We start from the raw sequence: 27,337 nt of genomic DNA, 5'->3' as shown, positions 1-27,337 counted from the left end.
GGCAGAATGATAATAACAGTCTACAAACATTTAAAAATTGTAAAACACTGAGAAGCAAGAGGAGTTATTTAGCACAATGCCATGTGGGTATAATCAGAGATAACAGAATAAACTCTTAACATTTTTTTCAAAGTGTGTTTTAAGGTATCTTTGGAGGGGATTATCAAAAAAGATTATCAAAAAAGCGTTCCAACCAGTGACTACTTTGGTTAGCTGAATATTTACTCCCACTGGAAGTGCTGCAGATTTTAAAAGGCCCTCTTTGTTATTACTTTGTTAGTTATTTACTCAGTTAATCCATTAACATCCTCAGATCCAAATTCCAGGGAGGTGGGGAGATTCCACAACCTAAATAATGTAAATGTATATAAAAGTTTAAATTAGGATCTTGTGACTGGCTTACTTAGAGCCAAGGGCTTTGCCAATAGATTTTGCTTATGTTGCTCAGTTCACCTTATCTGGCAAACTCTACTCTTTCTTGGAGACTCAAATATCATCCTAGAGAAACTTTTGCCTCATAAGCAAGGATTGGGCATTTGACTTGGGTACTCCTGAGGTGGGGTGAGGATGCTGGCACAGCAGAGCGTGATGGAATCCAAGTTTACTTGTCTGTCTTCCAAGGTCCACCCTGGGCTCCTTCCAGTCAAGGACCATGTCTTATTCATCTCTGCATCCCCAGTATCTCAAGACACTGTGCAGAATAGACACTTTAAAAATTCTGTTCATGAGTGACTGACTGAGAAAAAGATACAGTTAATGATGGAGTGATTCAATTCGTTCCTTTTGAATGCATTATTTTGGTCTTTGGATAAGTTTTTAATTCTTACATTCTTCATACCATTTTTTAAAAGTGTGTTTTAAGGTATCTTGGAGGGGAAAAAATGGAGAAAGACTATAAAGTGGACCTTCAGGATCCTGCTAGGATGAGTTGTAGTTTTGGTAGTGCTGGGAATCAAAGTTGTCCTCAGTGAGCAAAGGTGCTCTCACTCTTTCATGGGACAGAAAGCCTAGGATGGAGATTCCTAAGCTTTGGCTAGAGCAGAGGTCAGTCAAACTGGTCTACCAACTGGTTTTGTAAGGCTCATTATCTAAGAACTAGAGGCTCAGTGCATGAAAATTCGTGCACTCAGGGGGGTCCCTCAGCCCGTCCTGCACCCTCTCGCAGTCCAGGAGCCTTCAGGGGATGTCCGACTGCTGGCCTAGGGATGTTCTAAGCTGGCAGTCAGACGTCCTTAGCGCTACCGTGGAGGCGGGAGAGGCCCCCACCACCGCCACTGCGCTGGCCAGCTGTGAGCCCGGCTTCTGGCTGAGCAGTGTTCCCCCTGTGGGAGCACACTGACCACCAGGGGGCAGCTCCTGTGTTGAGCGTCTTTCCCCTAGTGGTCAGTGCATGTCATAGTGACCAGTTGTTCTGCCATTTGGTCGATTTGCATATTAGCCTTTTATTATATAGGACTAGAGGCCCAGTGCACGAAATTCGTGCACAAAGGGGGCATCCCTCAGCCCAGCCTGCACCCTCTCCAATCTGGAACCCCTCGAGGGATGTCCGACTGCCCATTTAGACCCAATCCTACCTGGATCGGGCCTAAACAGGCAGTCAGACATCCATCTCACAATCTAGGACTGCTGGCTCCCAACTGCTCGCCTGCCTGCCTTCCTGATTGCCCCTAACCACTTCTGTCTGCCAGCCTGATCACCCCCTAACCACTCCCCTGCCAGCCTGATTGATGCCTAACTGCTCCCCTGCCAGCCTGTTTGCCCCTAACTGCCCTCCCCTGCAGGCCTGGTCACCCCTAACTGCCCTCCCCTGCAGGCCTGGTCACCCCTAACTGCCCTTCCCTGCAGGCCTGGTCACCCCTAACTACCTTCTCCTGCAGGCCTGGTCCCCCCCAACTGCTCTCCCCTGCAGGCCTGAGTCCCCGCCAACTGCTCTTTCTTGCAGGCCCAGTCGCCCCCAACTTCCCTCCTCTGCCGGCCTGGTCACCCCTAACTGCCCTCCCCTGAAGGCTTGATCGCCCCCTACTGCCCTCCCTTGCAGACCTGGTCCCTCCCAACTGCCCTCCCCTACTGGCCATCTTGTGGTGGCCATCTTGTGTCCACATGGAGGCAGTCATCTTTGACCACATGGAGGCAGTCATCTTTGACCACATGGGGGCAGCCATCTTGTGTGTTGGAGTGATGGTCAATTTGCATATTATTCTCTTATTAGATAGGATTAGATAGGATAGAGGCCTGGTGCATGGGTGGGGACTGGCTGGTTTGCCCTGAAGGGTGTCCCGGATCAGGGTGGGGGTTCCCTTGGGGCGTGGGGTGGCCTGGGTGAGGGGCCTGTGGTGGCCATGCCCCCTGGCGACACAAGCAGAGCCCCTGGTATCTGGGATTTATTTATCTTCTATAATTGAAACTTTGTAGCCTTGAGTGGAGCCAAGCCTCCTGCTTGCTCCATGGCCGCAGCTATGTTTGTTGGGATTTATTTATCTTCTTTAATTGAAACTTTGTAGCCTTAAGCGGAGGCCAAGGTAGGCCAGGGCAGGCAGAAAGCTTGGCTTCCTCCATTGCTGGAGAAACCCAAGCCTCCTGCTCTCTCCATAGCTGCAGCCATCTTGGTTGGGTTAATTTTCATACTCGCTCCTGACTCACTCCTGATTGGCTGATGGACATGGCTTGTGGTTGTAGTGGAGGTACTATGGTCAATTTGCATATTACTCTTTTATTAGATAGGATGATCTTCACATACTTAAATGGTTAAAAAAATCAAAAGAAGAATATCTTATGATATGTGAAAATTACATAAAATTCTAATTTGAGTATCTATAAGTAAAGTTTTATTGGAACACAACCATGTTAATTTGTTTACATATCGCCTATGGCTTTTTTTGGTGCTACAACAGCATAATTCAAGGAGCTCAGAGTCATATGGCCTGTAAGACTAGAGTGGCTCTCGGGCCCATTAAAGAAAAAGATTGCTGACCTTGCTCTGGAGAAATAATAGAGCTCTATCATACTGTTGCAAAGAATGGTATCTTGTGTCTTGCTCAATAAGCTAAATCTTCAAACAGTTATTCTAATGAAATCACTTAGACAATTATTTCTGGTTTGCCTACTTTCTGTGCTAGCTATTGGTAAAATAACCATCGTTTAAATATTTGAAACTAAACATTTTTTTATTTTCAAAATATAATTACATTTAATTAAACAACTTTAGAATTGGCCTCTTAGCTAAAAGATTTTTTAAATTGCTTGTATGGTTCATTAAAGATCATTTGCGTATAGGTCCATTTTTACTGAAGTAAAGTTGTTTGAGAAATGCTGCCGTACTTCAGAGAGAATATTTTGGGAGATAAAGTCTGGCTTGAGAATCAAGGTTTCTGATTATTTTTATTCTGGTTAGTAACAGTAAATCATAGTAGTCACCTTTCCAGTCATAAAATGAATCAGAATTGAGCCATAAAAGTGTAAGATAAACTACACTAGTTCAGACTAGTAGTTCTGTCTCCTTGGTTTTCCACCTCTGCCTGTGTCTGTATTAGGCAACAGAGTAACTGAACTCCGTGTTTCTGACCTGAAAAACTCAGGTAAGTAGGTGGTACTACTTTTCTTTCCAGTAACCAGTTCCCTATGAGCCTAGCTATATTTTTATTGAACCATTTTGTATTTTCATCCTATGCTCTCTTTTAGGACCTGTGCATGCCTTGAGTTCATAGCTTATTATCCTGGTAGTTTAAACAAAAATAAATGTCTGTGGAATTACCTATATAAAGGAGGTGAAAATTAGGTTGTTGTCAAATGTGTTGTTTCACCCTGATCTATTGTGTTTTTTTTTTTAATATTTTTTTATTGATTTCAGAGAGAAAGGGAGAGAGGGAGAGATAGAAACATCAATGATGAGAGAGAATCATTGATCTGCTGCTTCCTACGGGGGATCGAGCCCGCAACCCAGGCATGTGCCCTTGACCGGAATCAAACCCAGGACCCTTCAGTCCGCAGGCCGACACTCTATTCACTGAGCCAAACCAGCTAGGGCATTCTGTTCTATTGCTGATATCTGGCAAATAATTGATCAGATCCATAAAACCTACTTAACAAGTTGTTACATCTATTTTAGTTACTTGGATTTTTAAGGAAGTGTGTGTGTGTGTGTGTGTGTGTGTGTGTGTGTGAGAGAGAGAGAGAGAGAGAGAGAGAGAGAGAGAGAGAGAGAGAGATTGATTTGATTTTAATAAATTCAGATAGGTAGTCCTTCAATAGCATTGATTCTATCACAAAGCTATTACTTTTTACTTAAAGTAAAGTCATGATGAGATTTATTAGTCTGTTTTTCTAATGATTAGCTTTTTGAGCTTAGCAAAACAATTTCAGTACAATTATAGAATGAAGGAAAAAATGGCCTTTGCAATATTATTTTCTCATAATTAATATTTTATGGCATAAAACTATTATTTCTCCTCTCTGTGCTTTTACTTATTAATAATGTAGAATTGAACAAAAAGAAATCTTTTTAATTGCTGACTTCAGTAGTACATTTAATACTTAATTTATCAGATGATCACTAAAGTAAAAATAAAATCCAGATGTTCCCAATAATGATAGCTGACATTTACTGGGAAATTATTACATGCCCGGCATTCTCCTAAATGCTTTACATAACATTTCTCTCTTCATCCTGTCAGCAGTCTAATGCAGTAGGTACTCTGATTATCCTCATTTTATAAACCGGGCAAAGGGAGGGTAAGTTGTCTATAGTCACACAATAACAGTGGATTCAGGATTCAAATTTAAACTTTAAATCAAAAGACTATGATTTTAACCACTATGCATACTGCCTGTCAATCATTATATTCCTGGCAACTTTGTAAATTTTGCTTTTAGAAATTTGGGACAAAACAGAACATTTAAAGCATGGATATATTTGAGAAGATTTGGATTCAGTATGTATTAATTAAGTGCTTGTTATACATTAGACCCTAGGCCAATGGCATTTACTTCCTATAATTCTCTTTAATCCTCACAAGAGTGTTGAGATGTAGGATTCATTATTCCTGTTTTATAAAATAGGAAATGGAAGCATTAAGAAGCTAGCAAGTTTCCCTGAGTTACACAGGTAAAGTGACAGCTAGAATTCTAACCGAGTAGCTCATTTCTGCATGTATCTGGCTGGGAGTCTCTTTTTCTTTAATTGTCCTTTAAGTGAGGATTCATAACTTTTCACAAGTATGCTGTCAAGTCATAGTCAATCACAAATTTGAAGCTTTCTAGTTATAAGGCAGCCACTCCACCTAGATCCTTGCTAATTGAGAGTTTCCTAGTGAACTGGGACACAAATGAATGGAGGTATAATTACGCTGCAAATACATTCCTATTTGTCTGGAGAAGACTATGAGTCCAAAGATCACAGATTGGGATCAGCAAAGCATCTTTGTAGGCAGGAGATAGAAGGAGTATTAACCTCTGGGATGCAGGTCAAGTTGGACATGTTAAGAGAACAGTTTCAGAGCGAACATTAGCGGTGGTTATCCGAGAAAGGATCAGAGAGATAACCAATATGTATTGCCTCTGCAGACAGAATGTTTGTGTCTTGTGTCCCCCAAAATCATCTGTTGAAGCCTAATCTTCAATGTGATGGTTAGGAGGCGGGGCTTTTGGGGAGTGATTAGGTCATGAGGGCAGAGCCAGGACCTTTACAAAGAGTCCCCAGATGGTTTGCTCACACCTTCCATCATATGAGGACACTCTAGGAACTAGGAATCAGAACCTTACCAGATCCTAATCTGCTAGTGCAGTGGTCAGCAAACCGCGGCTCTCCAGCCACATGCGTCTCTTTGGCCCCTTGAGTGTGCCTCTTCCTCAAAATACCACGGCCTGGGCGAGTCTATTTTGAAGAAGTGGCATTAGAAGAAGTTTAAGTTTAAAAAATTTGGCTCTCAAAAGAAATTTCAATCGTTGTACTGTTGATATTTGGCTCTGTTGACTAATGAGTTTGCCGACCACTGTGCTAGTGCTTTGATCTTAGACTTCCCAGCCTCCCAAACTGTAAGAATAAATTTCTGCCGTTTATAAGTCACCTACTTTATGATATTCTGTAAGCAGCCTGAACAGACTAAGACAATTTCCTGTCTACTGTGTACCAAGAAATTAACATGTTTTCTATCACTGATTCCTCAAAATCACCCTAGGATATTGTTATAACTATCTCTATTTTAATTGAAACATAAATTAAAGTCAAAGGATGAATAACATGCTCATAGTTGTGTAATATAATTCAAACCCAGGTCATCTGACTTCAGAGCCCATAATCTTTCTGCCTAACTAAGAGAAAGCATGGGTAGGTATTCAGGGAGAAAATGTGTCATTGCTGCTGAACAGTGGTCAGCTCATGTCAATGACCCCAATGACTGACCTGCAAATGCCATGAAGACAATGTACATACTCTCTGATCTCTTCCTGTGGTCAAAACCAGTGGGATTCAAAAAGACATATGATATACACCCTGTTTTCAGGGAATTTGTAATTTAGGGGACATTCCAGGGAACCTACATAGTCTATTTTTCTGGAAACCTGTGCTTGATCATGTATATGTCTTGGTCACAAGTTAAAAAGACCTTGGGCTTTTTACTGTGAGCTGATTACCACACTAAGTTTAGTTAACCCATCCATCATGTCACATAATCAGCTTTGTATGTGTATGTGGGGAGGGGTTTGACAACATTTAAGATCTATTCTCTTAGCAAATTCCAAATATATAATAAAGTATTGTTAACTATAGTCACCATGTGATATATTAGATACCAGAACTTATTCATCTTATAACTGGAAGTTTGTATCTTTTGGGCAATCACTCTCCATTTTCCCCACTCCCAAAGGCCCCTGGCAACCACCATTATACTCTTTGTTTCTATGAGTTTGCTCTTTTAGATTTCATATATAAGAGAACTCATGCAATATTTGTCTTTCTCTGTCTGACTTATTTCACTTAGCATAATGCCCTCAGGTCCCTTCATGTTGTCACAAAAGGCAGGGTTTGCTTCTTTTTCTGGCTGAATAATATCATATCACATATCTCACACACACACACACACACACACACACACACACACACTCACACACACACACACACACACACACACACACACTATCCATTGATCCCTTGATGGACACTTAGGTTGTTTCCATGTCTTGACTATTGTAAATAAGGCTGGAATGAACATAGGGGTGCAGATATCTCTTCAAGATAGTGATTTCATTTCTTTCAAACATATACCCAGAAGTAGAATTCCTGGGGTTTATGTGAGTTCTCTTTTTAAGTTTTTGAGGAACCTCCATACTATTTTCCATAGTGGCCATACCAGTTTATATTCCTGCCAACAATGTACCAGGTTTCCCTTTTCTCCACATCCTCACCAGTGCTTGTTATCTCTTGTCTTTTTTATAATAGCCATTCTATCAGGTGTGAAGTGATATCTCCTGATTTGGGGGAAGTGCACTTGGGAGACTTGGTCCAGAGTCCTTGGTTAATAAGCTCTATGTTTTGAACAAATTATCTAACATCTGTGTGTCTATATTATCAATTGAAGAATGCATATTATCTGTTCATAGGGTTGCTTTAAGAATAGACTGAGTAACATAAAATAATTAATGTGAAAACAAGTTAAAATAATGTGAATGTGAAAACAAGTTAACATAAATATACATGTTAGTGACTAGAGGGATTAATAATCCACAAATTAAAATATTTTACCAGCAAACTGATCCACTAAATCATTCGTGAGTTATAGCACACTTATTAAAAATTAAAGTAAGGTCATGCAAAGGATATAAATAATGCATTACTTTGCCGCCATGAGGAAAATGTGTAATAATGTTCTTAATATTGCATTGATTAACATGGATCATATAAAGATAATCACCAAACGATCCTAATAACCCAAAAAGGAAACAACTAAGAAGAACATTAGTAAGCATGTAAATGAAAACGTTTGAAGGATGGATTGGCAAAGGAAAATGTCTCATGCTGATATATCTTGAAGGTTTCCATGTGGTTCTACATGATTTTCAGAAACGTGGTTCATTTCCTCAATCATGCAGGAAAAACCCGGACCCAATCGGATATTATTTTAATGAAAATCTCCTTCTGTGATATAAACACTGCAGAATAGAGAAAGCATATTGACTCTGCCCTCATAAAAGTATATGTTTTTCTAACTGGATGCACTTTAGCGAGGATATTTTAATTAAAAGGCAGTATGGACTTAGTTGTGTGGAACGTGTTATAAACTGTTCTCATGCTTGCTGGCAATCATTGGGTTTGGAATGTGTTAACCTCTTGATTTTTTACTTACAAGCTCAGTTCTAGATCCCAGTGTTGTTGTGTTTTTAACTGGTAATAATGTTGATTACTTATTTTTATATGTGAAAGGGTTAACAAGATGATAGATAGCTACAGTGCCATTGACTGTATTATGAATATCTTGAAGTCATTCCTCATAATGGCAGGTTATTTTGGCTATATATGTTTTTTTTTTGCAGTAGAAAAACCAGAAAGGCTTATTGGTATAATTTTTTGCCCAAAGATAGTAGGAAGGGAAATATACTTTATGTAGTTTTTGTTATTTTAGGAATTTAATAGTCTCAATTTTTGAAAAATACAGGTAGCATGTATGCCCTTCAAGGATGCTCCCCACTTTCTTCCCAAATCACCCATCATAGATCTAATTGAGGCTTAGAACAACAATTTTAGGACACTGGAAATAGGGTACCCAGAAGATGTACTCAAAAAAACAAAATTTGCTCTTTCCAACTCTTTTAATGGTTGTAGGCTTGTTCTAATTTCATTTCAGGCTATCAGAATATCAGCAGGACAAATAACACACACATGAAAAAGGTTCAGACAAGGGCAATATTGAAGATAAACTAGAGAGATATTTTTCTTTTAGAAATAATACTGCAATATTGCAATTCAGCTGTTAAAAAGTAATACAAAAACAAAACCATTTGTTTAAATTGGTAGCAATTTGTAGAACTTGATTTGCTAACTTCAGAAAACACATACAGAGCAAGAACCAATATTTTAAATGGTTTAAAAAAATCTTTTTCATAAGATGTTATGATTCTTCACATTAGAATAAAGAGAACATTAGCATAAAATTACGGTGAAAGAATAAGATCTTTCTCATTTTACTCTCCCCCCTCTTTTGTCTACCAGCAAAAGGCACTAATCTAACATTCAGTAAGATCTCTACTTAATTTTAACAGGAGCTATAATTTAGTGAGTGTTTACTGTAGTTTTAAACAGTGATAAGCCCTTTATATACACTATACTATGCATTTAATCCTCTCAGCAATCCGTGAGGGGACATGGCTCTCTCCAGTTGACAAATGAGGAGGCTCACGTGAAGACATTATACAACAACTTGCCCACAGCTTTGCAAACAGTGAGTGGGAGAGACACACCCAAAGCCCCTAGTCTTTACCAATCCACTCCACCCCCCTGCTTCCCTGGGTAGAGCTGCTTTCAGAAGATAATCACAAAGAGGGAGCAAATGAAACTAGAATTGCTCACAATAAGCCTAGATAACACAAAACACCAGATAAGGGAATACTCAGACATTGTAAAGATCTGATCCAATGTCAGCTTCACTAACAATTTTAAGGATACAGGAACTGCAGGGGACAGGTAAACCAGAGACTGGTCTAGGACTGGGACCATAATGCTCTGTTTCCTTTCTGGCTGTGACAGGGTATACTTTGGGCCAAGATTAACACAGGAGAATCTCCATTTCATGCTAGAGAATTCCATAGCTTATGTGACATTTTCTATTTTATGTCCCATACATTTATAGATTTTAGATATGTTTACCATAAGCAATCCTAGCTAGAACAGATATATCCTACTAAAGCATTCTATAGACAAGGACTCTTCCACTAATAAATATCATTAGCTGTTGCCAGAAGTATGTTACTAGCATTTTAACAAAGAAATTTGAATGAGTCACTTGCCTTCTTTCTTTCCCAAGTTCTCCATCGCCTCCCAGTCACCTCATTATTTATACGCCAAGCATGTCAAACTTGCAGCCTGTGGGCCACATGCCTCGCGAGTTTGACATGCTTGTCATACACAGTAAAGGAAGAGAATGGATTGCAAACCTGCTCTTGACTTATTTTACTTCCTGCAAACTTAGAGGAAGAAATGGTAGCTGTTGGTCTTTTCAGTCAACTACTGGCTTAGAAATATGTTAGGCAAAGGGAGGGAAAAAGAGAGATTCTGGCTTATTGCCACCTGCAAATTTCTTTCCCATCAGACCAGACAGGTTGGTGGCTAACATCAACCAACAGAATGAGACCCCCCAGGTGGTACTGACCTGCTTCTTCCCTCAAATGAATTTGGTATAGTTAAACCAACATTGACAGAATCACATTCCCACCTTGTTTGTGTTTGCCTGGGGTGTGCCTGTGGTTCTGCTTCTCTGAATCCTCACCATTGAGAGGATGAAGAAACCAAGGCACAGAGCAGTAAGATAACTTGCCCAAGGTCACAAGGTCCCTCAGAGGTAGGGGGGAAATTGGAACCCAGGTGGTTTGGCTGCAGAACTCCAGTTCTCCTGTTCTAAGGGAACCTCTCTGGGTAGTGTGGTCTCATAGAAATGCCATCTCACATGGTTTCTTGTATCCTAAGGTCATTGTTTATGGCTCCTCTCTATTCCCATCACAGTCAAACACCAGGCAAAGCTTCCAATATATGGGATCACCTGTGTTTTGTTTTTGTGGTGTGTGTGTGTGTGTGTGTGTGTGTGTGTGTGTGTGTGTGTGTGTGTTTGCCAGGAACCCTGTTTTTACTTTCTATTGGATCCACTGGCAGAATAATTTCTTTGCTGTAGAAAAAGCGATTTAAAAATATAAAAATTTCTGTTCATTAGAAAAGACAGACTTTTAAAAAGTATAATATTGGAATAGAGATGGAATATTTAAATGAATGCCTTCGTCTCTTCTTGATATGGCATTATATTTCTTTATGATTTCAGTGAAAGAGAACTGTGTTACACCAAGTTTAATTTTTCTTTGAAACCTGTTCATTGGCATTTAGTATGAATAGCGGAAGGAGAATCAAAGTTATACTGAAAATGATTAACCAGCAGTCACATCGGCTTTCATATTTTATCCATGTAAAAATATGCTCTTAATTAGAATTTCCCTTTTGCTTTTTAAGAAACACACAGAGCTTCAGGAATAAGAGGAAATTGCAGCTGATGAGTTTTTCAGGATCCCTAGCAGAAGAATTTCTTTGTGGAGTATTGACAGGATCCTGCAAAAGCAGAACATTGTTAGGCATTTCATAGAGTTTCTTAGGAGTTGCCATATTTTGAGCAGCACGAAACTGTGCCCAGATCTGAGGGCAGGGAATTCTGAAACAAAACACAGCTGTCCTGATATTTTAAAGAAAATTGTAAGGGAGACACTCTGTGCAATCAATTAAATTGTTCTTTTTCCCCCTTTTGGAAGACAGAAACAACTTGTAAATGCAGAGTTGCTGTGGAGAATGTAAATTGGCTGGAGTATCTGTTTATGCTGTTAGATTTATGCACAAACTGTAGATGGCACAAACAAGGTCTTATTGACCTTAGCAGCCAAGCAGTGATCCAAAACAGGCTCATTGCACTCAATTTCATGCTGCCAACCCAGCCATCTTATCAGTTCAGTTTTAAGGGTTGGATTCTCTTACTGATTTCAAAAGAACTTTGACAAATTCAGAGAATGTTGCCATCTAAAAGTTTTATCCATCATTCCAAACGAGTGTGTTTTCATTGTTTAATAATGACATTGCTCAGGGTGTGTTTGGATTCAGTGGTAGCTAGCATTCGTTCACAGGTCAGCTGGAGAAGAAAACAAATTGCCCCATATAGTTAGGCTACCAGTAAACGTGAACTCTGATTAGCATATAATTGAGATCATGCTGAAAAACAATGAGTACAGAAATTGATTTAAGAGCGTAACTTTTTAATTTTTTTTTATCATCAACTGGTGTTGGTTTGAGCAGAGTCTAGAAAATGGAGATAAAAACAGAAAAGTGGGAGGATAAATTCTTAATCCTACATCAAGGACACTTGCTTACTCACACAATTATCAATAATTTAGCCATTTAACAACAAATATTGTTGAGCATGTTTTGTTTGTGATACCTGTGCTATGTACTAACACCAAAATAGTTAAGATACAATCTCTGACTGAAAGCTTGGTTGAGCAGCTATTACTTTAAATGATTCTGTGAATGATGCTTCATATATATATATACTTAATACCAACGTGCGAGATGGATTCTCTATCACTAAACACTATTTTGAAATTCCTACTAAGAAAATAAATTACATTATTACTAGAAGCCTGGTGCATGAATTCGTGCACGGGTGGGGTCCCTCCGCTTGACTGGTGATTGGGGCCGATCCAGCCATCTCACCCAGTCCTGATTGGCCCAGGCCAGGGGGAGGGACCACGGGAGGTTGGCTGAGGGAGCACACTGACCACCAGGGAGCAGCTCCTGTGTTGAGCATCTGCCCCCTGGTGGTCAGTGCGCATCATAGCTACCAGTCGTAATGGTCGCTTAGGCTTTTATATATAAATATAGAGATAAGGGAGGCAGACCTTGGGTCATTGTTTCTTTCCTTCCTACCTCTTGTGGAATTTTTGAAAATTGAAAAAGTTATATAACGATACGAAAGACGATTATAAAAAAATAAGCCACAGCTATGCCCTCACCCCAACCCCTAAACAATATTTTTCTAATGTTACTTTCCAGTTCTTGGTTCCCTATGTATATATTTTCACATGCCTACAATCACAAAACATATCCCATTTTTTAGTCTGTATTTTCATTTAATGTGACACATAAATATATATTTTTAAATGTTACTTTTTAACCTATATATATTTTTAAATTCATAGATTGTTTTGGGAAAACTTTTAGGTTTACAGAAGAGTTGACATAAATTCCCATATCCCTCCCCCAACACATAGTCTCCTCTGTTAACATCTTGCATTAGTGTGACACATTTGCTACTATTGATGGTCTAATACAGTGCCGTGAGCCGCGGTTTGCCACTCTGTTGACTATTGAGTTTGCTGACCACTGTCATATACTACCCTTTACCTCTTTGCACACAATATGCCACAATTGCCTAATCCTCACAGCTTCCAACTACACGGTAACGTTTAGTCTAGTCCAGTGGTCGGCAAACTCATTAGTCAACAGAGCAGCAAACCGCGGCTTGCGAGCCACAGTTTGCCGACCACTGGTCTAATACATTGTTATTAACTAAAGTCCACAGTATTCATTGGGGTTTACTCTTTGTGTTGTACATTTGTCCTACAATAGGTGAATAAATAAATTATGGTTCCTCCAGATAATAAAATATTATTCAGTGATACAAAGAAATGCTCTCAAGCCTAGAAAAGATGTGGCAGGAACTTAAATACATATTTCTAAGGGAAAGAAGTTAATCTGAAAAGGCTACATACTGTGTGATTCCAACTATATGACTTTCTGGAAAAGGCAAAACTATGGAGACAGTAAAACAGATCAGTGGTTGCCAGGGGTTGGCGGGAAGAGAGACATTGACAGGTAGAACAAAGGGGTTTTTAAGGCAGTGAACTATTCTGTATGATACCATACGGGTGGATGTATGTTATTATACATTTATCAAAACCCATTAGGTACATAAATATTTTTGTACATTTAAATAGGTGTTTAGTATTATTGGTGAAAAGCAATAGAAATATAGCTGATTTAAATAGAAAAATTATTAAAGGACATTAAATAGCTTCTAGAATTTCCAGGAGGGCGATAGGTGGCTAGAGACCTCCAAACAAGGTCCCAGTCAGTCACGAGCATGAGGAGTAAGGGTGTCCACTGCCACCAAGCACTAGACAGTGCAACTTGTACTGGGGACATGCTGTCATGGGTCAGTAAATACCACTTGTATCATTTACAACATCATGGATAAACTTTGAAAGCATTCTACTAAGCAAAATAAGTCAGACACTGTATGATCGCACTTATATATGCAATCTAAAAAACCAAACACATAGAAACAGAATAAACTGGTGTTTGCCAAAAATGGAGGGGTGTGGTAGATTGGGAGAGGCTGGTCAAAGGATACAGACTTTCAGTTATAAGATGAATAAGTTCCGGGGATGTAATGTACAGCATGGTGACTGAAGTTAATAATACGTATGTTATGATTGAAAGTTGCCAGGAGAGTAGATTTTTAAAAAGTTCTGATCACACACATACAAAATTATAACTCTGTGAGGTGATGGATATAGTAAGTAATCTATTTTTCATATTTTTACAAAATTTATCTTTATTGTTGAAAGTATTACAGATGTCCCCTGTTTTTCCCCCATTGCCTTCCTCCACTCATTCAAGGACAGGCCTTTCATTGATTTTAGAGATAAAGGAAGGGAGAGGGAAAGAGAGGAAGAGAGAGAACATTGATGTGAAAGAGAAACATTGTTCAGTTGCCTCCTGCCTGCACCCGCACTGGGGATGGAACCCAGAACCCTGGGCATGTACCCTGATGGGAAATTGGACCTGCGACCCTTCAGTGCATGGGATCATGCTCCAACCAACTGAGCTACATCAGCCAGGGCATATGATAACTAATTTTATTGTGATAGTCATTTTGCAGTACACATATATAATCACTACATTGCATATCTGAAACTTACACAATGGTATATTATATATCAATTGTATTTCAGTGAAGCTGGGAGAAGGGAGAAAGAAAAATAGCCTGCAGAGGATTAGTCTGTGGAAAGGGAATGGCCAGGGCAGGGCTCTAGCTCTGTTATTAGAGGAGGCAATATGATACACCCTAATGTCCTCATGTCTGCTCCTAAAACAGAACATAGTAAAAAAAAAAAAATCACCCCATTAGTGCTTTAGACAAGAAATTATCTTATAAATGCTTCACTCCTTAAAAAAAAAAGTGGGGGGGGGGGAGGCAGACTATGGTTTATAGTGTTTTTCATATTAAGTTTCTTTAAACTGTAACTACTTTACCAAGTATGTGATTTACTGCTATTATTACAGTGAAATTGGTTTTCCGACTTAGCTGTCTCTTGATAGGCACTTGCTGTGTGGGAGACAGCAGAGCCCCACTTGGCTCAAGGTACTTTTGCTGGAAATGAGAAAACTGTCTTTTGTAATTCACAGAAGTGCTGCTGAATGAAGGTGCAGAAAGAAGAAAGGCCTTCAACTGAGGCACAGAAGAGCTCTTATAGGATCCACACCAGAACTAGACAGTCTTTCAATTCATTTCAGAAATGCTCACTGAGGAGGCTATGTAAAACCAAAGACAGATGATAAAAGTACAGACTAATTAAATAAATACATTGCAGGCCCCTACCCCGCTCCACAACAAATTCAAATATTGCTTAACCTAACAGGTCAACATGTAGTAGCTTTGTGATCTTTAGTTTTTCTGAGCAAGCTCTTAATAAAGTACTGCCTGGCACATTCTAGGTGCTCAATAAATGTTAGATCTTCTTAACACCGTTATGATGATGATTAGACAGACAACTGTGGTTATTTGCTGTTGTCACCCTAAAGGAAAGGAGGAACAAGAAATGAAAGAAAAAGGAGAGACAGTTTCAGCTGAAATACTTTTCTTGAGGATCCAACTTCCTCTTAGTTCTAATATCACATCTGAATATGATTCATTAGATTGCTATTTTTTATTTTCAGTGATGAAATTGTATTTATGTTTTTACAGGTGGGAATACCTGAGGCATTCTCTTAACTCCATGAGGAGATGATTTGGTGAAATTATTAGTGTTTCTGAAGCTTTTTGAGAGAGAGGACTAAATGAAGTATTTCTTTCATCTTCGCATTTTACCTTTTACTTACAAAATAGATAGGTTCTTATTCTTTCTCAGCTCTCCCTTGTATTGGGCTGAATACTCTTAAAACAAACTGTTATACTTAGAAGATAAATTGCAGGGAGGCTCCCGTGTCATTTGAACTGTTTTTCCATCAACTCTACCTATTACTTCTGTTCACAATGGTAGAGCTGTAGCTTAACACGCATGGAGTGGTGTCAGATATTACCATTACACTGCTAATGCTGTGTGGCATGAGGATATCTTCTGGTTTTTTGGCATGGTGTTTCTTACAGTGACCATTTAAGCATTTTCTTTTAGTGTATGGTGGGATTTTAACTTTTCTCACTTGTTAAGGATTGACATATCTTAGGTTGATTTATATGTGAAAGTTTTATTCCAAAACATTGGGAAACTCTTTAAAAAAATGAAGTCAATTTTTACCACATTAAGAGCAGATCAGAGGTTTTTAAAATGTGTGTGCCAGGTGTAACTTTGTTCTGATAGTTCTCTACCTTATATATGTTTTATTAGAATTTTATTTCATTAAGACATACTTTATTGTTTGGACCAACCTCATGCTTTTATTTACATTCTTGGGTCAAAAAAATGCTCTTTGATGAACGTCTTAGCATTGACCTTCCACACTGCTTCATAATTATCGGTATGGTCTTTCTCCTTTACTAGGTATGGTTTCTTGAGAGAAGAGGAATTGTGTATTATTCATTACCTTCACTGCCAGCCCAGCCACCCCCAGCCCAATGTGGGACACATAATAAACATTAAAAAATGTTTATTGAATAAAACTGAATTAGTGAATAATCAGTAAACATTTATAGAGTACCTAAGGTGTTCTGCATACTGTGCTAAGTTCTAGGGATTCAAAGACATTGTATCTCAAGGTGTTAAGAGTCTAGTTACATCCAGCAGAGACTTGTCCATTGTCAACCCTCAGTGATGTTTATGGAGTGATGGAAGGCAAAGTGGAATAAGGGAGGAAGGGAGAAAAATATCTTCAAGGAGATCAGTCCAGTTCTCAAATGAAACCCCTGTGAACTTGAAAAGCTGACTTTGTAGATGAGTGAAATCTTATTATTCCAAAATCTATTCCAGCCTACGCTAAATGATCTAGGTAGAAGGGTTTGTGACGGAATTAAGAGGTGAAGCAATCATAAAGCTTCCCTTCTGCTTCCTAAAGGAAGCAATTAAAAAATCTCTTAATTATTTATATAACAGTGGATGGTGCCAGTGTCAGATCATTCTTTAAAGAACACCTGGCAGGGTCTTTGCTTGAAAATGTTTTGTCAACATGTATTTTAAATTACTGTGTAAATTTGAGAGAAGCAAACCACGAACCAAAAAAACAAAATTCTGTGATTAGGTTTTGTACTGATAAAGCCTGGCTTGTTCCCTAGCTGATTTGGTCCACATGAGTACTTTCCTTTGCTGGAAGTTAAAATAGTTTTGCTGTCTTCATCAAAAGAGTTATGAGCAGACCAGTGGCTTATGTGAAATCTAAAGTTCTAAACCCTATTTCAAATTCAAATTGTCTAGTTCTTCAGGTACTTGACATTTTTATACTCAGGGTCATGAACAAAGTAGCTTGGATTGTTCAGTTCAAGCAATCCCAACATGAAACACCTAATGTATTCATTTTTCCTGTGATGAACATCAGAAATGAGAACTATCCCCAGCAGTCCCAATTGCTTCTGGAAAATATGAAATCTGAGATTATATAATATATGCCAGGATAGAACTTGTCTAATTAAAATGGATGGAAATTGCTATCCCAATAAAGTAGGTAATACCTCAGTGTCACAATGCATCGGGTAGGTAATGGTAACATTTCACTTTTCTCACTTAGTATTTAAATGGTCATTTAGCCACTTAGAACTGCACTCAGATCATACTGCCTTTGCTTAATAGCATCCTAAATGATTTTGTAGATGTCTGTCCAAAATTATGTTAAAACTAGAGGCCCAGTGCACAAAATTCGTGCAAGGGTGGGGTCCCTAGGCCTGGCCGGCCATCAGGGCTGATCAGGTTCCCCGCCTCCACCCGCTCCTTCCCTCGCCACCCATGTCCACCACCACCCACCCCCGGTTCTCCATCCCAGCCCGGGGCCTGGCCGGGGGGAGGGATCAGGAAGTTGGCCAGCAGGCCCCATCGGCAATCAGGGACTGGGGGCAGCTCCTGTGTTGAGTGTTTGCCCCCTGGTGGTCATTGCGCATCCTAGCGACCGGTTGTTCCGTCATAACGCTCACTTAGGTTTTTATATATATAGACTACATATGTAATCTGGTAGTGTGGTTCCATACTGCCAAGTTTTCCTCATTTAAAAGAGACTGCAGAACAATTATTCATGTATGAGAACACGATCAGACAATAATTATTAATTTAATTGTTTCACCATATCCAAGAACTCAAGCTATCATCTAAGTAAATTTTCTGTTAGTTAATATCCTGTTTTTCAGAGATGAGAACAATTGAATCTTCTTTTTGATTAGTTAAAGAGATTTTAAACTTGATTTTAGAGAGAGGAGGGAAAAGAGAGCGAGAGCGGGAATGATTGATCGGTTGCCTCCTGCACGTACCTGGATTGGAGATTGAACCCACCACCTTTTGATGTATGGGACAATGCTCCAACCAACTGAGCCACACCAGCCAGGTTGAGAACAATTGAATCTTCTTGACTTGGGAGATAATAAATGTGGGCACTTGCTGTTCAAGTTTGACAATTTAGTTGACATAGTAACAATTACTGTCCTGATTATATTATCTGATTAATGTTGAATCTAAAATTTGCATTTAATAAAATCTTCACAGAGCTTCTACCTCTGTGAAGCCCAAGTATTTCTCATTTTATTTAGAGATATATGCTTTTGTTGATGAAATTGCTGGTGGACAACGTTTAAAAATTAACCTCCGAAAGGTAATCTGCCATATTTAAAAATAGCCGTCTAGGTTATTTTTATATGGGAGTACGTATTAAAATGCTTCATCTTCTATCGTACATAAGAGTGGGACAAGGTTTCACTCTTTCCTGTAGAAATAGTTGTCAGCCCCTATTAATGTGCTCCCAGGGTCTTCTTCCCTCAGCTTTCTGAAGCAAACAAGAAGTGCCCTCTGAAACAGCCCGGGGATCAAAGTTTTCCCTTCATAGTCCTACTAGGCATTCTGAAATAGATTTGCTCTCTCAGCTAGGAGTTAACCATCCCTGATGTGACTTAAACCAAAAAACAACAACAATAAAAACAACAAAACACACCCACACACATGCAAAAAACCCAACACTGACAAACAAAATAGCATAGAAAATACCAGAGCAGAGCAACAGCCATTTAAAGGTCCAGAGCGCCCGGCTGTTGTTGCTCAGTTGGTTGAGCATTGTCCCATATACTAAGAGGTTGCTGGTTCAGTTCCCAGTTAGGGCACATGCCCAGGTTGCAGGCTCAATCTCCAGTAGGGGGCGATCATGTTTCTCTTTCATCAATGTTTCTCTCTTTCCCTCTCGCTTTGTCTCTAAAATCAATAAAAACATATTAAAAAAATAAAGCTCCAGACAAAGATCTAGGGATACTCACTTAGGGATCTAACTGTCAGTACTTCATTATTTCTTACAAAAATGGTTAGACTCTCAGCATTGCTGCTTGGGCTTAAGAAATGCAAATTACTTTGATTTTACTTTTCCTTATCTATAAAGGTAGGATAATAATACAGAGCAGGGTTGTTTTGAAGCTTAAATGAAATATATGTACAGTTATGTGCCACACAATGACGTTTCTTTGTCTCTTACTCCTAAATCTATTGCTTCTGGCTTTAGTTCTGACTAATTTCTTAAATTAATTTTCATACCAATCAAGAATAACCTCTTTCAGTGGACACTTCTCAGACTCTCTTGGCCTCTCTGCCATAATTGTGCCATTCTTATTTTATTCATTGTTATTGAATTCCTAATTTAGCATCATCTACATGTTTCCCCAATGAGACTTTCGCATCCTTTAGCCCCAGTGCCCCACACCCTCATGACATCTACTGGTATATAGAACGAAACTGTTTTGAGACATATTTTTCTGTTTCTTTGGTCCTTGTTTTTTTTGGAGGAGGCATACTGTTCTAATTTCTTTGATCATTCTTATTAACTGTATCTCTTTCTGGATTCTCCTGAATTTATTTATTGTCTCTTTTAAGCACTTCCTCTAATAATGTTTCCAAAGTAGGTCACATGGCAAAGTTTCTGAGACCTTATAAGCCTGACAGAGTATATTTATTTCACTGTCACATGTATATAATAATTTGTTGGGCGTAAAATTTTAAGTTCAAAGTTTTCCCCTTTGATGTTTTAAAATATTACCATATTATTTTTTTGTGTCTAATTTTTCTATTGAGAGGTATGATTTCATTCAGATTATTATCCCTTTGGAGATAGATGATAAGCTCTTTCTTTCTGCAAGGCTTTTAGAGTTTTTTCGTGTCTTACATTTCATTATCATGTCAGTTGCCTTGGATTGTGATCTTCTGGACCATGAGATTTGAAGGGGAGAAGAGGTGAAGGAATAAATGTCCTAGGGATCAGTCAGCCTCACTGCTATTATCCAGCTCCCTGCCCCACTGGGCTTTGGGCTGTCTGACCATTGTACCATGAGAACAGGCTACTGCTACTGTTTTGTGATCTTCTGTGGCAGTGCTAGGTGGACACTAGAGCGGAATTTAAAAGCCCTGCCTCAGCCTGTTCTCCCATTGCACCAGACTGGACTTGACCTTGCTGATTCATGACAGCCTTGGCCTTCCCAGGTGTTCCCCAGTTTTTATGTTACTGGTACCTTCTGTCTGTGCATCCTCTAGTGCCTGTAGTTTCTCCAATGTTGATTTGGGGGAAGGAAGTCAGCAACCAGGTTTGGTTTACCATTTTGTCAGGAACTGAAAGACTCCCTCAGCAATGTTTTACAAAGTTGATTCATGTCTTCTTCCTAAAACACTCTTTTTAAAATATATATATGAATATTGATTTCAGAGAAGAAGGGAGAGGGAGGGAGAGATAGAAGCATCAATGATGAGAGAGAATCATTGATCAGCTGCTTCCTGCACACTCCCTCCTGGGGATGGAATCATGACCTCCTGGTTCAGAGGTCCATGCTCAACCACTGAATCACATCAACCGGGCCTAAAACACTCTTGCCTTAATTCCTGGCAATGCATTTACGAGGTGCTGCTTTTTCTTCTCCTTCAAAGGTTCCTCCTCTTTTGCCTACTCCTGTTCTCTTCCAAGTCCTGCTCTCTTCCTCGCTCCACATTCTCTGGCGATGACCTCATCTCCTTTAAAGACCTCAAGTACCACCTACATGCTGAGGGTATTGACTGTCCATTTCTAGCTCTAAACTCTGCTGCCCTCTAGTCTCACATAGACTCATCTTTGGACATGACCAAATAGATGCAAAACACCCACAGATAAACTCATCATACTCCTGACAACTCCTCTGGGTTGCCTCTATCTGTGAGGCTCGACATTCAAAGCCAGAATCTGAGTGTGCTTCTTGACCTTTTCCTCATGTCCTACATTTAATTAATTACCAAATCATTTTGATTCTACCTCCTCAACATATCTGATTCTAATCCCCTTTTCTCTGTTCCTACGTTAAGCCTTGTTCCATGCCACTGTCATCACTCACCTGTGATGCAAATGAGCCTTCTGTTTCAACAACCCCCCTCTCCCTGTTTCATTCAGTACAGTTGGAGTGAAACCTTTAATTCAAACATTCTCAAACTTTTTGGTCTCATGCAGCTTTTGCATTCTTAACATTTGTTGACGGCCCCAATTTGTTGAGAAAAATTTAAAACACAAGAAAAACACAGGCACATTCTAAGAGCCATTAGACCAGTGATGTCATCACTCATCAAGAAGCCTCTGGAAAACTCCACTGTACACTCTTAAAAGAATGAGAGTGAAAGGTAATAAATGTCTTACTATTGTTATGAAAATAATTTTGACCCCCCACAAGGTCCTGAGAAACGCGTCCCCCCCCCCCCCCGCCAGCTTTATGGACCCCACTTTGGGAACCATTGCCGAGTTCATCCATCTGATTTCTTTGCCTTCCAGTTTAAATCACTTGAATGCCTTGCAGTGGTTTCTCAGGATGAAGTCCAAAAACTCCAGCAAGATATGCAAGACCCTTCATGATCTAGCCCAGCCGTGGGCAAACTGCGGCCCGCGGGCCGGATCCAGCCCGTTAGGCTGTTCTATCCGGCCCGCAGAGCCGAAAGAGCGGAGGGTTCTCTTGCTCTCCCCTCCGCTCCTTTACTTTGAATTTATATTAGTTCACACAAATACTCCATCCATCCTTTTGTTCCGGCCCTCCGGTCCAGTTTAAGAACCCATTGTGGCCCTCGAGTCAAAAAGTTTGCCCACCCCTGATCTAGCCTCTGCCCGTCTCTCCAGACTCACCTCCTGTGATGTTCCCACTCTGAACTCTGCTTCAGCCATGCTGAAAGGCCGCCAGGCCTCAGTGCCTGCCTTTTCCTCCCTCTTCTCCAGGCCATTGCTCCTGCTTTTCTCTGTGCATGGAATGCCTGTCCTCATCCTGGATGCAGCGTTATCTACAATTTGGCTTAAAGCCTTTCCTGAAAACTGGGTCTCTCCTCTAGTTTCCTTGAACTTAGCCCTATTTTAGCATATATCCTTTTTTTGTGTGACTGCTATTTACTACTGTCTCCCTCACTGGACTATTGGATCCTTGGGTCTTCATGGGAGCTGCTCGTGATTGGCCCATCTTCACCCTACCAAACAGGAAATTGGTATAGTGGGGCTAGGGCATAAAAAGGGGAAGCAGTTTCATGTGTGTGTAACTACTTTTTTGGCCACCTAGAACTATGGACTATTTGCCTGGGACCTATCTTTCTAGGCCAGCAGTAGATGAACCTATAGTCGGAGGACCAGAAGAGACACTATGGAAATTGCATACAAAAGCTTTTGCATATGTGAATTCTTCTGGGGTTGAGGTGCATTGCTTTCACCTTTGAAAGGGTCGAGGATTCAAAAAAGGATAAGAACCACTTTACAATTAATGAATTGGTTTCAGTGTGTAATGGGCTATTTTATTTTATATGAAAAGGAGTGAACTGAGGTACAAGATCAATCCGTGTCCCAGGTTCCATTTTATGATGGCATATTTATACCTACTATGACTCCGTGGGAATTCTTGATTGAATGTGTAGAGTTCTGTTCTATATGTAAAACAAATTGAGGATGTGAATCTTTGTAAATCAAACTGCTGTGCAAATAGACTTTAAAGGTAATTAGAGGTAAATTCAGTCCTAAAATTCAGTCTAATGCTAATAAATCACATTTGAGATAGCCTTAAGCTCAGAAAGCTATTTTGTAAGATTAGATTTCAATTGCTGATCAGTTATGTAGACAAATAATTTAAAAAACCCATCAATATTTTTCACATACTCACTAATATGATTTATTAGGTGTTTACTCGGTTAATTAATAAGTTATTAATTGACTTATTATCAATGATTTGTTAACTATGTTAAGTACTTATTAAGTGTTTTGTCTGTATTTGGAAAATGTCTTTTTTGTTAAGATGTGACTCCCTTATTTACAACAGCATTAAAGTAAAGGAAAAGCAAACATTTTAAAGTGAAAATGACTGGAAAAAATGGGATTAAATGTTTTCCATAATATTTTTTAATGTTCATTTACTAAAAGGCATTAGACTTGGATAATTTTACTTTCAGATTTTTATTTTCTTATTTTTATTACCTTTCTCCACCCAAGATATAGTACACACTTGTACTCTTTATGGTAGGGCATATTCTGGATTTACTAGAGCATAGTAAATGTCAGTCAATGGCTCTGAATGAATTGTTCAATATGTATGTTTTTCCTTTTCTCTATTTGCAAAGTCTGTTTTTCTTATTAAATTTCTAAGTTTAAATGTACATTTTCTCCTGCATTCATTTCATGTTTTGGGTAACTATACAATAAGTGATTTTTTATAGACTGATCACATGGCCTGTGATTCAATCTCTTAAGGTCAACTGGATTCTTTATGATTTTCAAACAACAAAAATAAGGCCATTTCCAAGATTCTAGAAGAGACATGGCAATGATAATGCTATTATATTTGGTTTAGTAATATATTTTGGATTTGCATTGAATATGAGGATGTCTGTTATCTTGAGAATTATATTACTAAAAAAATATTTCAAATAATGGCCATTATACATGTTCATTCTATTCTAGACCTGCACCAGCCAATATGGTAGCCCCTAGCTGCATGTAATTACTGATCACTTGAAGTGTGACCAGTACCACATATTGAAAGAATAATATTTTGGAGATATAAGGTTAAACAAAACATGTTATTAAAATTAGTTTAACCTATTTTTTTAATGAGGCTGCTGGAATATTTTAAAGTTACATAAATGACTTGCATTATATTATTATATAAAGTTATATGATATTGTTATAATAACTATTAATGTAACATAGTTATTATACTAATTGTTAATATAATAGTAACATAATACAGTTTATTACATAACTAGAGGCCCCGTGCACGAATTTCAGATGTGTCCCTCAGCCCAGCCTGCACCTTCTCCAATCTGGGAACCCTAGAGGGATGCCCGACTGCCCGTTTCCCGATCCCGGTGGGATCGGGCCTAAACCGGCAGTCGGACATCCCTCTCACAATCCAGGACTGCTGGCTCCCAACCGATTGCCTGCCTGCCTGATTGCCCCTAACCTCTTCTGCCTGCTGGCCTGATCACCCCCTAACCACTCCCCTGCCAGCCTGATCGACGCCTAACTGCTCCCCTACCAGCCCAGTAGCCCCTAACTGCCCTCCCCTGCCGGCCTGGTCCCCCTCAACTGCCCTGCCCTGCAGGCATGGTTGCCCCCAACTACCCTCCCTGGGGCCTGGCCCCCCAAACTGCCCTCCCCTGCAGGCCTGGCCCCGCTTACTGTCCTCCCCTGCAGGCCTGGTCCCCCCAACTGTCCTCCCCTGGAGGCCTGGTCACTCCCAACTGACCTCCTCTGCTGGCCCGGTCACCCCTAACTGCCCTTCCTTGCAGGCCTGGTCCCTCCCAACTGCCCTCCCCTGCAGGCCTGATCCCTCCAACTGCCCTCCCCTGCAGGCCTGGTCACCCCCTACTGTTCTCCCCTGGAGGCCTGGTCACTAACAACTGCCCTCCCCTGCCAGCCTGCTTGCCACTAACTGCCCTCCCTTACAGGCCTGGTCCCTCCCCTGCCAGCCTGCTTGACCCCAACTGCCCTCCCCTGCAGGCCTGGTCCCCCCCAACTTCCCTCCCCTGCAGGTCTGGTCCCCCTCACCTGCCCTCCCTTGCAGGCCTGGTCCCTCCCAACTGCCCTCCCCTGCTGGCCTGATCTCCCACAACTGCCCTCCCCTGCTGGCCTTATCGCCCACAACTGCCCTCCCCTGCCGGCCATCTTCTGGTGGCCATCTTGTGTCCACATGGGAGCGGCCATCTTGTGTTGGAGTGACGGTCAATTTGCATATTACCTTTTTATTAGATAGGATATTCTTTATTATATAAAGTTATTTAAATGACTATTCATTTTAATCTTATTTAACCTTTACAATAATCTTATGTGGCATGTATTTTTAATATTCAAAATTTTCAGAGAAGGAAATTGATAATCAGAGAGATTAAATATCTATCCCAAGACTCATTCAGTACTCAAACCCAATTGGTACTCCTAACCAGTAGGTATTTCTAACCTTTCTGATAGTATACCACCATCAGTCCTTTTTTTGCCACCATCAGTCCTTTCTTTGCCACCAGCAATGTGATTAAATATGCTTATTTATTTAAAAAAAACTCTTGGTTTCTTATTTTGTGATAAAGCAATTTGAAGGTGTCATTCATTTTTAAATTCATGCATTTAATTGATCTGATGGCTGAACTATATACCTCACAACAATATGTCTATCATATGAGGAAGGGTATCATTGACTGCACTTTCTAAATCAGGATGCTCAGGTGTTTTTTTTTTTTTAATTCACTCATTAATTATGCAAAGGTTTTTATTGAAATTCAGCTAGTGCATTTCTATCTCTCCTCATGTCATTAAGTTGTTCTTGCAAACTAATTGGATGATGTTGCATTTTTATCAAGTGGTTCCTACTAAAATTCTTTGTTTCAAAGATTTTTAAACAGTTTTAAAATGATTTGAGATTTTTTTTAGAGGTAACACAATTCTTATGCAGAAAAAAATGAAAACATTTCCATGTTTATTCTTAAAATCTCACATGTTTAAACATTTCCATATGTTTATCTTTTAAATCTTGGTGCTCTCATTGTTAAATATGACACCTTTGAAGCAACAGATTAATTTTGATTATATTCTTTTTCCAAAATATCTGCCATGTAGCATACTACTCATCAAATGAAAGAGAACAATTCATTGGCTTGTTTTTTTCTCTGACCTAGCTTCTTTCAAAGTATTACTAATTAGCACAAAAATGGCTGGAGGAGAAGGAACAAGAAAGAGAAGGTAATCCTTTTTAACCACATAAACTTGATTGCCTGTGGACTGAATTAGAAAGCTTTGTACAGAAGTCAGGAGAGATCACCACAACAGAGAACTTCTGGTTGGTTGAAGTGGGATTCTATAAACTATGGGATTCCATTTCTAAGAAATTATATGATTACACAGATTAATCATCAATTCTAAGGAAGGTTGAGTATCTACTTGTAGGAAGATATTTACATACACTAATATCTGACTGGTGACTTAAGTCATATGAATGGTTTATTTCAATTATTTTCCTTTCTTTTGTTTTAAGCAGCTTTATTGAGGTATAATTGATATACAAAAACTGTATATATTTAATGTATACAATTTGATGAGTTTAGACATATGTATATATAATAATAAAAGGGTAATATGCTAATTAGACCAGGAGACCTTCCGGGAGACCTTCCGGATGTCCTTCTGGACAAAGCCATGGTGGCCGGGCCAAGGCAGAGGTGATTAGGGGCGGGCAATCAGGCCAGGAAGGGAGAGCAGTTGGGGGTGATCAGGCCAGCAGGGGCGTCCAGTTGGGGGAGAACAGGCTGGCAGTGGGGGCCAGTTGGGGGTGAGCAGGCCGGCGGGGGGGGGACAGTTGGGGGCGATCAGGCTGGCAAGGGGGGGCAGTTGGGGGCGAGAAGGCCAGCAGGGGGGGGGACGTTGGGGGCAAGCAGGCTGGCAGGCAGGTGAGTGGTTAGGAGCCAGCAGTCCTGGATTGAGAGAGGGATGTCCTGTGCGATCGGGCCTAAATGGCAGTCGGACATCCCTGAGGGGTCCCAGATTGGAGAGGGTGCAGGCCTCACTGAGGGACACACCCCCGCCCCGGCTCATGCACGAATTTCATGCACCTGGCCACTAGTACATCTATAAAAACCATCACCATAATCAAGGTAATAAGACATATTCATCACCTCCAAAAGTTTTCTTGTG

At 39.9% G+C, this 27,337-nt stretch overlaps 1 protein-coding gene across 3 annotated transcripts in view; it reads left to right on the top strand.

Annotated features, from left to right (window-relative positions):
• LHFPL3 (LHFPL tetraspan subfamily member 3) overlaps positions 1–27,337 on the top strand; it is a 529,678-nt gene that overhangs the window by 65,666 nt on the left and 436,675 nt on the right. The window lies entirely within an intron of this gene.

The sequence above is a fragment of the Plecotus auritus genome (assembly GCF_963455305.1).
Source record: "Plecotus auritus genome assembly, chromosome: 4".
Classification (NCBI taxonomy): Eukaryota; Metazoa; Chordata; class Mammalia; order Chiroptera; family Vespertilionidae; genus Plecotus; species Plecotus auritus.
The sequence above is the reverse complement of the archived record's forward strand: the minus strand, read 5'-3'. Positions and strand labels throughout refer to the sequence as shown.